The sequence below is a fragment of the Acinonyx jubatus genome, chromosome F2 (genome assembly GCF_027475565.1).
Source record: "Acinonyx jubatus isolate Ajub_Pintada_27869175 chromosome F2, VMU_Ajub_asm_v1.0, whole genome shotgun sequence".
Taxonomy (NCBI): Eukaryota; Metazoa; Chordata; class Mammalia; order Carnivora; family Felidae; genus Acinonyx; species Acinonyx jubatus.
Window position 1 is genome coordinate 9,962,318 of NC_069394.1, and position 15,009 is coordinate 9,977,326.

Consider the following 15,009-nt stretch of genomic DNA (forward strand, 5'->3'; position numbering starts at 1 on the left):
GGTGGCAGCCAAACACAGTTTTTTATCCAATGAAATGAAGGTGGGGAGGGGCAGATCTGTTTGGAAATGATGAGAAGAATAAAAGAAAAAAGTCCCGCAAGCAGGTGGCTGAAGCTAGTTGTGGAGGAACACCAGAATGTTGGGGAACACTGTTCTTACTGGTGACTCAAGGAGTCTGAGTGGCCTGTAGGTGTTTCTGTGTCTTGGATTTTCAACTGCAGAATGTATTTGTTTTAAAAGAGCAAGAATTAGGACAAACCCGGCATTTTAGGAACCACTGTTGGAGGGGAGGGAGCATGGGAGGGTTTCCCCACATGGACGAGCAGTTTTCTGGACACCAGCTGGGGGTCCCACAATTCGGCTCAATTCTGATGCTACCCCGAGATAGCGACAGTGTCCTTGGGCAAAGAGCTCGGTCCTACAAAGTGCCGCTGCCGTGGCACGCCATCCCTGGCCACGGACACACGTCCCGAGCCTAGACTTTTGTCCTCTGCTTCTGCCTGACACAGGGAGATCAGAGGGACTCCATGAAAAGCCGCTTTTTTTTTTTTTTTGCTCCTTTTCCCTGCTCCTACTCTTTTTTTTTAAGTTTATTTATGTTTGAGAGAGAGAGAGAGAGCAGGGAAGGGGCAGAGAGAAGAAGAGAGAGCATCCCAGGCAGGCTCCACACCATCAGCGCGGAGCCCAATGCAGGGCTTAAACCCACGAGCTATGAGATTGGCCTCTGAGCCAAAACCAAGAGTTAGACACTTAACTGACCGAGCCACCCAGGTGCCCCTTCCTGCTTCTATTCCTGCTAGGACCTACACCCCCACCTTATACACACCTTACAGGGCACATAATGTCCTCCTTGTCGAGGTCAAGGAGTTAATGATGTCTTCCAGCATAATAAGTAACATCTTGACCAGGCAGGGTCCCCATGAACTTCCCAAGACCACTGACTCACCAAGAGCTCTGGATCCAGGGTACAGGTGACTTATGGAGGACACCTGAGCACTCATCTTTGTTCCCGAATGCCTGAGAAGACGTGTGCACCAGACAGATCACAGGCAAAAGGGAAACCCGCTCTCCTTTCCTTTCTGACTCTCCCAGACACTCTATATGTCCACTCTCTCTACCTTCAGTAAACTCCGCTCTTACTTCCTATCAGCTCATGTTGGATTTCTATCCCGCCCAAAGCCAAGGTCCTACAGGACCTCCTCTGGGTCCTTGGACCCAGACAACCTGCATCATGACCACGCGGCTACAGATTGGAGGTTCCCGCGACCCCTCCTTGGCAATTCAATTCAGATGCCACATGCAAGTCTACCCTGTCATCTGTACTTCCAACCAACTGGCCATAAGTCAGAAGTTTCCACAAACCCCTCCTTTAGTTTCATTTGCTAGAGAAGCTCACAGAACTCAGAGGAGCGTTTTCCTTACAGCTCACTGGTTTGCTATAAATGGATATAACTCAGGAACAGCCAGATGGACGGGATGCATAAGGCGAAGTGTGGAGAAAGGGCTCAGAGTTTCCATGCCCTCGCCAGGCACACTTCTTTCTTCACACCTGCACGTCTTCCCCAACCCAGAAGCTCTCCAAACTGTGCCCTTTTGGGTTCGTATGGAAGCTTCATTGCACAGGTATGGTTGATTAACTTATTGGCCACCTGCAATTGAACTCAGTCTCCAGCCTCTCTGCCTTCCCTGGTGGTGGGGGGCAGGGGCGCAAGGTCTGAAAGTCCCAATCCTCTATTTACGTGGCTGGTCCTCCTGGCCACCAGTCCCCACCCTTGGGTTTCCCTGGGGCTTTCCAAAAGTCACCTTCCTGGGGCGCCTGGGTGGCTCAGTAGGTTGAGCATCCAGCTCTTAGTTTTGGCTCAGGTCTGATTTCATGATTCCTGGGATCGAGCCCCGTGTTGTGTTCCATGCTGCCTGTCATGAGCCTGCTTGGAATTCTCTCTCCCTCTCTCTCTGCTTCTTCCCCACTTGTGTGCTCGCTCACACATGCATGTTCTCTCTCTCTCTCTCTCAAGAAATAAATAAACTTAAAAAAACCCACAAAACTTGTGAACATGACAAAATACATCTTTATCACACTCATCACAGGAAATTCCAAAGATTCTAGTAGCCGTGAACTAGGAACCACAGACAACCACCAAATACAATATATTGGTCATGTGAATGACCAAAGGTGTATTTCCTGTGAATCACAGTCTCACACCTGGAGACACGAATTCCCTGTACTTTTGGCTAGTGCACGATTCGAACTACCCTGCTGCATCCAAAATGTGCACAGAAGCTAGTACAGTGGTGCTGGGAGCATCAGAGAGAACATACATATCCTACCTTGGAGGTATCTAATGTGAGATCAGGAAATGCTCAGGGCTCAAAGAGTTAAGCTGTAAAATCAGAGCACCAGATTTGCTCAATGCTAAGATGTATGCTTTTTGCTTTTGAGTGTTTCTGGAATAAGGATCCACCTGATGTTTTTGATGTCAGCTGAAACTGGCCAGCCTTGGAAGGAGCGGTGTAAGTTTCTTCCTGAAACAAGTTGATCCCAGTGGACTGTCCCGGCATTGCTCTCGTTAACAGGACCACATGTGGTGGAATTTTAATGTGAATGTGCATTCCTGGTTGTTGCTTACATGAGCTCAAAAGGACCAGGCTAGAGTGCAGCATTAAAACAGAAGTTATCAGGGTTGCTCAGTTGGCTAAGTGTCCGACTCTTCGTTTCAGCTCGGGTCGTGATCTTGTGGTTCATGAGTTGGAGCCCCTCGTGAGGCTCCGTGATGACAGTGTGAAGCCTGCTTGGGATTCTTTCTGTCTCCCTTTCTCTCTGCTCCTCCCGTGCATTCCCTCTCTCTCAAAATAAATAAACATTAAAAAAAAAAAAAAAACTTTTATTGGGCCAGGATGCCTGGCTGGCTCAGTGGATAGAGCATATGACTCTTGATCCCAGGGTCATGAGTTCAAACCCCATATTGAGTGTAGAGTCTACTTTAAAAAAAAAAAGTTTTATTGGGCCAAATATAGGAAAAGCAAATTTACCTGTGACCTAATTGATGCAATTGTTGATCTTAGAACTGTTGTTTAAGTACCTGCTCTATACATGGTAATTTTCTAGATTAAAAAAAAAATCTGTATCTAAACAAATCTGATTTGCAAGTATCAAAATCACTTTAGTTTAAACACACACACACACACACACACGAAGAGGGAATTTATCATGAGAATACAAAGGCAGGATGCAGCAAGCTCAAAATGACTTGGAATTAAAAGGAAAGTCATCAGGGGGCACCTGGGTGGCTCAGTCGGTTAAACGTCTGATTTTGGCTCAGGTCATGATCTCAGGGTTTGTGGGCTCGAGCCCCGCATCGGGCTCTGTGCTGGCAGCATGGAGCCTGCTTGGCATTCTCTCTGTCTCTCTCTGTCTCTCTCTGTCTCTCTCTCTCTCTCTGCCTCTCAAAATAAAGAAATACATTTTAAAAGGAAAGTCATGAGGAACATTGGAAGTCATGTACCTTCCTCACGGCTCTCTCTTGCCTCTCCCTCTGCAGAAGCATTATTTTGCTATGCGGTTCACGTGACTACACATGGTCATTCCACAGCTCTCAGATTTTATTATCTGCCGTACTCAAAATACCAGCAACCCGTGTTGAACTCTTCTCTGTTCATTCTAGCCCCACATTCCCAGGAAAATACACGGTGTGGTTTGAATCAGATACACGTCTTGTTTCAATCAGCTGACGTATCCAGATGGCACAGCAGTTATTCTTGCTATAATAGTTCTACAAACACACCGCCCCAAACCTCAGGGCCTGAAAACAACCACCATGCTTAGTTCTCATGAGTTTATGTGTCCCCTGGATGGCGGCACTGATCTGGACCGAGCTTGACTGAATTTGGCTAGGTAACAGCCCTGTGGACAGTATACATCTCACGTCTGAGGACCACGCCTGTGGGTGAAAGGCACAGTGGAGGTGATTGTTGTGAGCTGGGCCTCTAAGTCTTAAAACAGGCTAATCTAACACCATCTGTCACTGAATTCCCGCACTCCCCCTGTGAGATGGGTGTCATTTGTCTACTTGTTACCGATGAGGAAACTGAGGCAGCGAGCTGTCAGGGCCAGGATGCTGTATCAGTTCTACCTGACCACACAACCGGTAGTCATTCCATCAGATTCAGTTACAAGAGAATCTTTAGCCAACAGAGGAAACTATCAGCAATATCATGTAGAAAGAGGAGAACCAAAGAGGCATTTTTGGTGGATTCATATAAAATGGTCTTAAGGGAGGGGAACCAGACTCAAAGATTCAGACACTCTTTGTGCATCCTTTTGCAGAGATGAGGCATGGCTCCCACCTGTCCATTCCCTCCCTTCCCCCAACCGTTAGGGACTTTTTCCAAATAACTCACCATGCTGTATGACTTATGTCACATGTTTAATGAGTTAAACATTTGAAGCATATATCAATTCTCTCGGCCCCAGGCCTGAGGTTTACTAAGCTGCCTTGGTTTGGTTTCTCATCTATATTCGATACAAGAAACAATGCACTGATACAAGAAACATTGCAAACTCCTGCCCTTCCTGATAGCTGTATTTCTCACCTGTGGACATTTGATTTATATACTTCCATCTCTCATGATTTTAATTAGAGTAGATATATTGGTCAGGGCACACCAAGTCATGCCACATCACTGCTTTATTTTTGGATAAATTAGAATCTTATATTACATTATCTCATCTGCGCTCGCCTCTTCCCCCACCCCCCACCCCCGGCCACTGCTAACTGAACAAGACTTTAGCTTATTCATTCTTGCATGTGTTCATTCATCTTAAAAAATGTATTGAGTATTTGCTATATGCCAGGTATCCAACAGGTGCTGGGATAGACACAGCCAACTATCACCAATTCACGGTGATTGCAGCATAGTAAGGTAGACCATAAGAAAGTACGTGAACAAATATCTAATTATGAATTGTGTTAAGTGCTGTAAAGCAAAGGAATAGTGTCCTGTGATAAAAAGAAATGGGAATAGGAAGAAGGAGATCTGCTTATGAGTTAGAAGGGCTGGAGAAGGCCTCTCCGTTGGCTTACCAAAGGCCAGGCCGTGGGTGGCTGTGGTTCATTGCAGACGCAGGCTATAAAAAGAGGCATTCTTTGTAGAGGACTTGACCACGATGAAAAAAAAATATTAAGAGTGCGTTTGCTTTGATTATCACCATGTGCCAGCTATTATAAAAAAGTCAGTGATAAAATGCCCTCTGAAAAAGTTTTTTGTCTAAGGTCTAATCAATTTCTGTGGTTACTGTGAGGTCTAGTAACTTACATGTAATTGGCACATTCTTATTGCTTACAATAAAACATAATATTCAATTTGGAATGCTTTAAAGAGCTCCCAATTATAAAAATCAGCCTGCACACATACGGACACAGCTACACACACACATTCAGAGAGTGGGTTCAGAGCGATTCCAAATTACTCGAGCTAGCTTCTGGTTCAGTTCCCATCGCCAAATCCTGTGTTACGACACATCTCCGTAACACTATTTAAAAATTTTTAACACTATTTAACACTATTTAAAAATTTACTATTTAAATAGTAAAATTGGAATAAATGATAGCGCGTTGACTGTGAACATTAAGAGGCAAACTTGAGGGTCTTCAATTCTAAGTGACAACTTGTAACTTTTATTTGTGTCTAAATTTTAAAACAGCAAATTGTGAACTCTGATACATAATATTGTTTGGAAAGGCACATCTCAGTTTATACATGAACCATTTTACATTTCAGTTTATACATGAACTATTTTACTGATTTTGAATGATATTTTAATTTTAAAGATCCTTTTTAAATTAATGGCTTTATTTTTTTAAAAGGCCTTATCTTAATTTCTTCCTTAGCCCCCAGAGCAGTCATACTGATGTGGTTTTTTTTTTTTTTTTTTTTTTTTTTTGATGTTTATTTATTTTTGAAAGAGAGAGAGAGAGTATCAGTGGGGGAAGGCAGAAGGAGAGAGAGACACAGAATCCGAAACAGGCTCCAGGCTCTGAGCGGTCAGCACAAGAGCCCGACGTGGGGCTCGAACCCATTAGCCATGGCATTATGACCTGAGCCGAAGTCAGACGCCTAACCGATTGAGCCATCCAGGCGCCCCTTGCTTTATGTTTTTTTAAAGATTTTATTTTTAGGTAATCTCTACACCCAGCATGGAACTCGAACTCACAACCCCGAGATCAAGAGTAGTACCCTCTACCAACTGAGCCAGGCAGGCACTCCTTAAATTAAAAGTTAAGAAAAAAAAAATCAATCAAGATTATATTTGATTGTATTCATTATTAGATTATTAGTAAAAGGGGCACCTGGGTGGCTCACTGAGTTAAGTGGCCAACTTCAGCTCAGGTCATGATCTCGCGGTCTGAGAGTTCGAGCCCCGCGTCGGGCTCTGTGCCGATAGCTCGGAGCCTGGAGCCTGCTTCTGTTTCTGTGTCTCCCTCTCTCTCTGCCCCTCACCCATTCGTGCTTTGTCTCTCTCTGCCTTTCAAAAATGAATACATGATAAAAAAATTTTTTTTTAGATTATTACTAAATGTATTTTTGTCATATAGAGAAAGAGACTGTTAAAAAATGATTGGCTCCCGGTGAAAAAACACGGACACCACTGGGTCTCTCTGAGATAAGCGTCTCTCAAAGAGGAAGGTGAAGTTTAGGAGAAGGTAGGGCTTACAGGTCCAGCTTCCCCAACCGTGTGAAGTTTTCCCCTCAAATTGTCAACGTCAGGAATCTGAGACTTGGGGCGCTTGGGTGGCTCAGTTGGTTAAGCATCTGAATTTGGCTCAGGTCATGATCTCACAGTTTGTGAGTTTGAGCCCCAAGTAGGGCTCTGTGCTGACAGCTCGGAGCCTGGATCCCGTTTTGGATTTTCTGTCTTCCTCTCTCTCTGCCCTTCCCCTGCTCTCTCTCTCTCTCAAAAATAAATAAAATAAACATTAAAAAAATATTTGAGATTTGCTTTTTAAAGGAAGATGATGTCTCATTTACAGAAGTCTGTAATGGGGAAAGGAATAGGTCCTTGAGTTTGGTGATTAATGATCATCATTAATGGTGAAGAGAGAATTTTTACCTGAGCAGTTTAGAAATGAAGCAAAGATGAGGTGGAGAGGAAAGAAGCCTGCAGGAATAGATATTTAGCAGCAAAATGAATAGGAATCTTCTTTCCCCAAGAGGGGATTAGCTGGCCCCAAACCCCCATGATTCACGAGCAATGGCAAATGGAATCCCTCATTTTGCTATTAAGCTTAGTTTGCGACTAACTGCCCAAAACCACAGTGAAGTTTGTACACTTTTAAATGATACCAGAAAAGGCAAGCCTGGGGGGATGCATAAGTATGAGCATAAGGGACCGGGAGATGACTCAGATAAACAAACACAGCATGAAGAATGAGCCATGGAGGAAAAGGAAAGAGAAATGTCATTGATTTTGTTGATACGGTTGTTCATTCACCATGGAGGTAAAGTAATACAATTTTCTATAACTAGACAGGTGCCAGGGTTTACACATTTATTAAGTCAGTTTTAAAATTTCCCAATTTAATTGCATATCTTTTAAGGATAGTTTCCCCTGTAGTTATTTATTCTAATATTCAGTAAAATTGTTCTTCACATAATCTGACCTTCTTTATTTGTTTTGTAATTGTGCTAACAATGAAATAAAACACATCTTCCCCGTCATATTAAGACATTCTGTTAATAACTTTAGTATAAGCCCACATAAACCAACTACAATTTCCAAATGCTGTTATAATGATGCAGAGTAGGAGAAAATAGTTTTTGATCGCATGAACCAAAAATCTTTGTAGGTGCCAATGACTCCAGCTGGAGAGGAAAATACAATCTGTCTAATGGAAAAGATATGTTTTTAAAAGACATACACACCAATCATAGAGAATCTGAAAAACGCAGAAGCTGAATGTATAAAGAAGAAAATACCAGTGATGTCTAATTTATCTCCCTCTGACTCAGAAATAACTTTTTGCTTTAGTATCAGGAGAAGGTCATGCCACGGACTTCAAGGGCCTCTAAATGTGCAAAAGACAACAGAATATCAAACGTGTGTTTTCTGTATTTGGTTGATATTACCCTTTCTCAACTGTAAGTTCCATGCAGGAAGTAACCATATCTATATTTAATATTGTGAGCATGCCGGGGCTCCTGGGTGGCTCAGTCATTTAAGCGTCCGACTTCAGCTCAGGTCACGATCTCTCGGTTTGTGGGTTTGAGCCCCGCGTGGGGCTCTGTGCTGACAGCTCAGAGCCTGGAGCCTGCTTCGGATTCTGTGTCTCCCTCTCTCTCTGCTCCTCCTCCACTTGCACTCCATCTCTCTCTCTCTCTCTCTCTCTCTCTCTCTCTCTCTCTCTCTCATTGTCTCTCTCTCAAAAATAAATAACATTAACAAATTGTTAAAAATATTGCGAACATGCTGGGCACAAGATCTGCATTCAGTATGTAAATGCTGAATGATGAGGTCTGTTTCCTTAGCAATGAGGCATTTAGGTTCTCATGACCTTCGTGCTTTATACCCTCCAGATGTGATGTCTCTTCTCTTGCCCAGTTCTCATTATGTCAAGGCCCGTCATCATTTTGGCCATCTTCCTCTCCTTCCTCTGTCTTTTCCTTTTCCTCCTCTTCTTGCCCCTCTTCCTTGTCGTCCTTCTTGTTGTTCCACATCTTGTGATATCTCTCTTAGAGCACAGTGCCCCCAACTTGCTCCCAGTATTGCCCTGGATGTGACAGTCATCAAAGGTGACACTGATTTACTCCTGTGCAAGGAACCAGAACAGTACTCAGGATATTGCCTACATTCTTGTTTTTAGGCTGCCCTGCAACCCTGGGATGTGCATACTAACATTTTGTCTTTTTTTTTTTTTACGTTTACTTATTTATTTTGAGAGAGAGAGAGAGAGAGCGCGCGCGCGCGCGCGCGCGCGCGCATGAGTGGGGGAGGGGGAGGGGCAGAGAGAGAGAGGAAGAGAGAGCATCCCAAGCAGGCTCCGTGCTGTCAACAAGGAAGCTGAGGCAGTACTGGATCCCATGAACCGTGAGATCCTGACCTGAGCCGAAATCAAGAGGCGGACACTTAACCAACTGAGCCACCCAGGTGCGCCCATAACATTTTGTGTTTTTATTTTTATTCACTCGCTTATTTACTTATTTATTTATTTTACAGTTTATTATTTATTTTGAGAGAGAGCGAGCGTGTGTGTGAACGGGGGAGGGGCAGAGAGAGGGAGAGAGAATCCCAAGCAGGCTCCACGCCATCAGCGCAGAGCACGAGGTGGTCGCCTGCAACAGACTTTGTGGTCTAGCTGTCACTCACTACATCTTTCCACAGTCCTTTCGCCAAAAATGGATGGTCTGCTGATTCTTGCCATGAGGCTTTTAAAAATGGATGGGGAGGGGCGCCTGGGTGGCTCTGTCAGTTAAGCGTCCGACTTCGGCTCAGGTCATGATCTCACGGTCCGTGAGTTCGAGCCCCGCATCAGGCTCTGTGCCGATGGCTCAGAGCCTGGAGCCTGCTTCAGATTCTGTGTCTCCCTCTCTCTCTGCTCCTCCCCTGTTCATGCTGTCTCTCTCTGTCTCAAAAATAAATAAACGTTAAAAAAAAAATTAAAAATGGATGGGGAAAAGAATGGGAAAGTGATGCCGTGAACCTGTGCTTCCTGAGCCTCTGTGTCAGGGACTAATCACACTGGGAAGGTCCAGATTAACTAAGGAAACCAGTTCTAAGTTTCCAAAATTCAATTTAAATTGCAACTAAAAGGCATTTACACATCCTGGAAAAACCAGAAAGGCAGCGTCTGGACTGCTTTTGCTGTGGAGGCTGCGAGTCAGTATTATGTCAGGGGTGTGGGAAAGTCAAGGCTCAGGAGACACCCCGCATCTGTGGAAACATAATCCAACAATTGTTACACGCACAGGCTGACGCGCCACAGAAATGAAACAATAGGTCCCTGCAGATAGCATTTTTTGCGCCTAATCATTTTGTTTCAATCTTGACAATGTTCTGTGGATGCTTGTGGAAGAGGTCCCTCTGGTCAACAAATAGAAGGCTTTTAATTATACCATTAAAACGGGGGGGAAGTAGGCACAGAACCCGACGTGGTGCTACCTGATGTGAACAGAAGCATGAAATGGTTTTGAATAAATGAAGAAGTCTGGGTACTTCCTGCATGTACTTTCCCATGTATTGGCTTTCAACTGTAGGGAAATAATCTGTGGAGTGTGTAAACAGGAGAAAATGCCTTTTAGAAGCAGTTGTTAGATAAAAACATTCAGTTCATTTCGACTGACATGCATTGCATCCAATTTGTTGCTTTTACTTGATTGAAACTGCAATCTGTCCAAAAAGCGATTTGAGAGAAATATGTATCAGTAACTCCCTCTGTGCAAAAAGTTAACACCCGTTTCAAGAGGGTGGTTCAGAGATGGAACAGACCCCTATCTCTGAAGATACTCATCACACAGAAGAAGAGGTTGTATGTATCAGTCAGCTCTTAGTTGCGAGAACAAGTCATTTGTTTGGTAATGTCTTGTTGTAGAATAAACTCCCCTAAAATTTAGCAGCTTAAAATGATAATTTGTCGTTACGGCTCATGGTTCTACGATTGACTGGTCCAGCCAGGGGGGCCTGGCCTGGTCTCTCGTGTAATTACGGTCAGATATTGGCCAGGGCTACAGTCATCTGAGGGCTTACGGGGCCTGACATCCAGGCTGGCTCATTCCCACGGTGGGCAGCTGGCTGTCATCGGAGACCTCAGCCGTGCTGTCAGAGCGCCTACTCCTGGGAAATACAATTAAAAACAAAATCTTCGAACCCAGAAAACCTCTCTGCAGAGGTAGCAGGATAAGAAAACAGTCTTGTTATCGAATAAGCGCCAAAGCAGAACGTGCTGCCCGTCGACGCATTCTGCTAAGTGATCGCGAGGAGGGGTCTCACCCTCTTACACGGCCAAGCAGATGCCACCCGTTACTTGCCTGTTCTCCAGATAAACGACAACGACTAGTCCCCAGGTCAGGGGACTTGATGGCACCATTTGTCACACATACTTCATCCTGACTTTACGAGGTAATTGGGGCGACCCTCTGCGTTAGCTAATTGGTTTTTTCCAGAGGGATAACAAACTTCTGATACCTTTATGACAGGAGATTATTTTACACCTTGGAAAAAGGCATCCACTCAAGTTAGGTTCCCACCCTCTGAGAGAAATAGAGAGAGGGAGACAGAAGGGGCCGGGGTGGGAACCGAAACAGGGGCATCCCCCTTCGTGTCTACACTACAAAGAAAGGGCTCCCAGGTCTTTGAGAAAGACAGTTCTAGGTCATAAAGCTGACAAAAGACCTCTCTAGTTTTAGAAAGGGTTTATATACACATTCCAAGTTTTTTTTTTTTCTTAAAAAAAAAAAAACCTTTTTTTTTTAATGTGTATTTATTTTTGAGAGACAGAGAGAGACCAAGAATCCAAAACAGGCTTCAGGCTCTGAGCTGTCAGCATAGAGCCCCATGCGGGGCTTGAACCCACAAACCTTGAGATCATGACCTGACCCCAAGTCAGATACTTAAGGGACTGAGCCACCCAGGCCTCCTGCCAGCCTCTGTATTCTTGAACTTCTTCAATTTTACTCTCGAGTTTCTCTGGAAAAATAAATTCCATGTGCTGGTAGCCTCCTTCTATTACTCACTTTTTCTTATTTGTGTGTTTGTTTGTTTGTTTTGTTAGGCTCCATGCCCAGAGTGAAGCCCAGTGTGGGGCTTGAACCCATGACCCTGAGGCCAAGACCTGAGCTGAGATCAAGAATCAGACATTTAGCCAGCTGACCCATCCAGATTTTTTTTGAACTTTTTAAATTTAATTTTGAGAGAGAGAGAGAGAGAGAGAGAGAGAGAGAGAGAGAGAATGAATACAAGAGGGGGAGGGGCAGACAGAGAGGGAGACAGAATCCACAAAGCAGGCTCCAGGCTCTGAGCTGTCAGGACAGAGCCAGATGCGGGGCTGGAACCCGTGAACCACGAGATAAATGACCTGAGCTGAAGTCAGACCTTGACCAACTCAGCAACCCAGGCCCCGCCCCCCCGCCACTTCTCACTTTTGAATAGACATCTGGTTCTGGAGCATCTGATGCACCTTCTATCGTTCTCTGCCTCCACATCCAGTCTCACGATCAAGCCACATTGATTTTATTGAAAATAACCGTCTTTGTTATGCCAATGGCGAAACTATGCACGCATGGGTGAAACTTGTCTACTGAGTGGAATGGTGGGATTTGCTGCTTTTAAATTTGCTAATTTATCCTATCGTTTTAAAAACAAAGAGTAGAAATAACTCCTTGCCGTTTGGTGGGTCCATCCTATTTGTTGAACTTGAGTGAACTTTCCTTTGCCTCGGTATCCCCACTGGTTGAAAAAAGGATGTGGACTGTGTGTCCTCCCAGCTTCTTCCCCACTGCATCAATGAATAGATTTTTTTTTTAAACACTAGAAAAGATGGGGAAAAAAACAGGAAATCTGTGCCTGAGCCCTTATGGATTAGACAGTCATGAGCTCTGGAATGCAGGGATCTGGTGTATTAGTCAAGCACCAGTCCCCTTTTCACAGAGATTGGAACTGGACGCACTTCAACCCTGCCAGCTGAGGCCATGGCTTTTTTGTGCCTTGCAGTAAATCAGTATTGTCAGGATTTCTGATTATCGTAACCTCCCGAAATAGAAGCTCATTATTCTCTTCCCATTCCAGGCTCAACAGAATTGTGCCTGATTAAAACTTTACAGGGAATGCAGGGAGGCTTTAGCAATTTTTCTCTCCCCCTGCCGTTTACTATGTTTTTCTTCTTAAAAATTTTTGTATGCGTTAGAACTATTTTGTTTCTGCATTCCTTAAGAGGCGGCTTGCATATGTTATGAGAGATGGTTGCACTATTAAGGTGTTGAGAATCCTTGATGGCCCTGGTGTGCTACAGGAAGTTAACACAGTGTCTTACAGTGATTCACTGAGAGCTGTTGAACTCCATGGAAACTTCTTTGTAGAAGAACACAAGCCTAAGGGCATCTTTGTCGTCAATATGTTCTCACCTCCAAGTGAATGAGAAGAAGGAATAAACCCACAATAATGAGAGTACAGCCTCATGGCATTTTTACTCTGAATGATATTTCAGAGGACACTCTGGAAGATCTCTCTCCACACCATGTACAAAGATATTTTTAGACTGTCTATGTGTTTATAATCTTGCTACAATATTGCTGCACCATGAACAACAACCATGAAATCTGACCGTGTTTTCACAATGGAAATCTCGAAGAACTTCGTAAAAGCATAAGGAGCGTTTGCTAAGGATGTTGGGATTCAGGGATACTTTAAAAATATTTTCTTCTGTTCTCTAGAGGGAGACTTGGTGGTAGGTGATGTGAAATGTTGGGGTCTGGGAGCGAACAGTCAGGAAGGAATTCTTGAGGGGTGCCCAGGTGGCTCAGTCAGTTAAGTATCTGACCCCTGATTTTGGTTCAGGTCAAGATATCAGGGTTTGTGGCTTTGAGCCCCACCTCAAAGGAGGATTCTGCCCCTTCCCTGTGCTTTCTTTCTCTCGCTCAAAATAAATAAATAAAACTAAAAAAAAAAAAAAAAAAGAAAGAATTCTTGAGACGTCTTCGGTGCAAACAAGGTGGTTTTATTAAAGCACGGGGACAGGACCCGTGGGCAGAAGAGCTACACTGGGATTGTGAGAAGTGACTGATTATATACTTTCAAGCTGGGAGGGGGTGAGAGATCGTGTAAGTCTCTAAGGAATTTGTAAGCAAGGTTTCCAGGCCCTTGAGTGGCTTGCTGCTATTGGGACAAGGTCATTTACTACTGTCTCAGTTGTGAGACCCTTCAGATATGTATCAGTGGGCCATATGTTTGCAGGCTAATTGTTAACATATATCTCGGGGCATAGGCAGAGATAAAGGAAGTCGAAGGGATTTTTATATGCTGAAGAAGACTTACTGGATCCTGGAGGTCAGGTTTATGTCAAGCTAAGGTTGCCTTTTGCTGCTAGCAAAGTATTCACATTGAGGCAGCTGAGTTCTTGGAGGAAGGTCACTTGGTCTGTCTCAAGTATTTGTCAACGGGATGTAAGTTACAAAGAAGTTTAATATTTGTATTTTTTAAAGTTTATTTATTTATTAGAGAGAGAGAGAGAGAGAGAGAGAGAGGGAGAGAGAATGAGCCGGGGAGGGGCAGAAAAGGAGGGAGAAGAGAATCCCAAGCAGGTTCCACACTTTCAGTGCAGAGCCTGTCTTAGGGCCCCATCTCACGAACCGTGAGATCGTGACCTGAGCCGAAATCAAGAGTCGATGCCTAACCGACTGAGCCACCCAGGTGCTCCAGAAAGTTTAATATTTTTCTGTATTTCTTTTGCCTTTGTTCTCCACATCAGTGGGGATGAAACTGGGGAGAAGAGTCCACATCACCCAGAAGCAGTGTCAGTTGCTTACAGTAAAAGTTGGGTTTGTACTGTGCTCCCAGAAGTCACATAATTTTCCAGAAAAGCAAAAGTTCCGGATTTCTTTTAGCGTTTATTTATTTTTGAGAGAGAGAGAGAGAGAGAGAGAGAGAGAGAGAGCGAGCCTGAGCAGGGAAAGGGTAGAGAGAAAGGGGGCTAGAGGATCCGAAGTGGGCCCCAAGCTGGGACAGCAGCGAGCCCGACATGGGGATCAAACTCATGAACCATGAGATCATGACCTGAGCTGAAGTTGGATTCTCAACTGACTGAACCACCCATGTGCCCCTGTTCAGGATTTTAATAGATGTCTAGTAACCTAGTAATTTTTCAAAAAAGCATATTAGCTGGGCCTCACGGGTGGCTCCCTCTGGTTCAGGCTGGTCAAATCTTTTCACAAAAGCATATTCTCCTTTTACATTTCTCTTTTGACAAGTATTTACTGAACACCAATTATGTTCCAGATACTGATCTAGGTACTAGAGGAACAGGG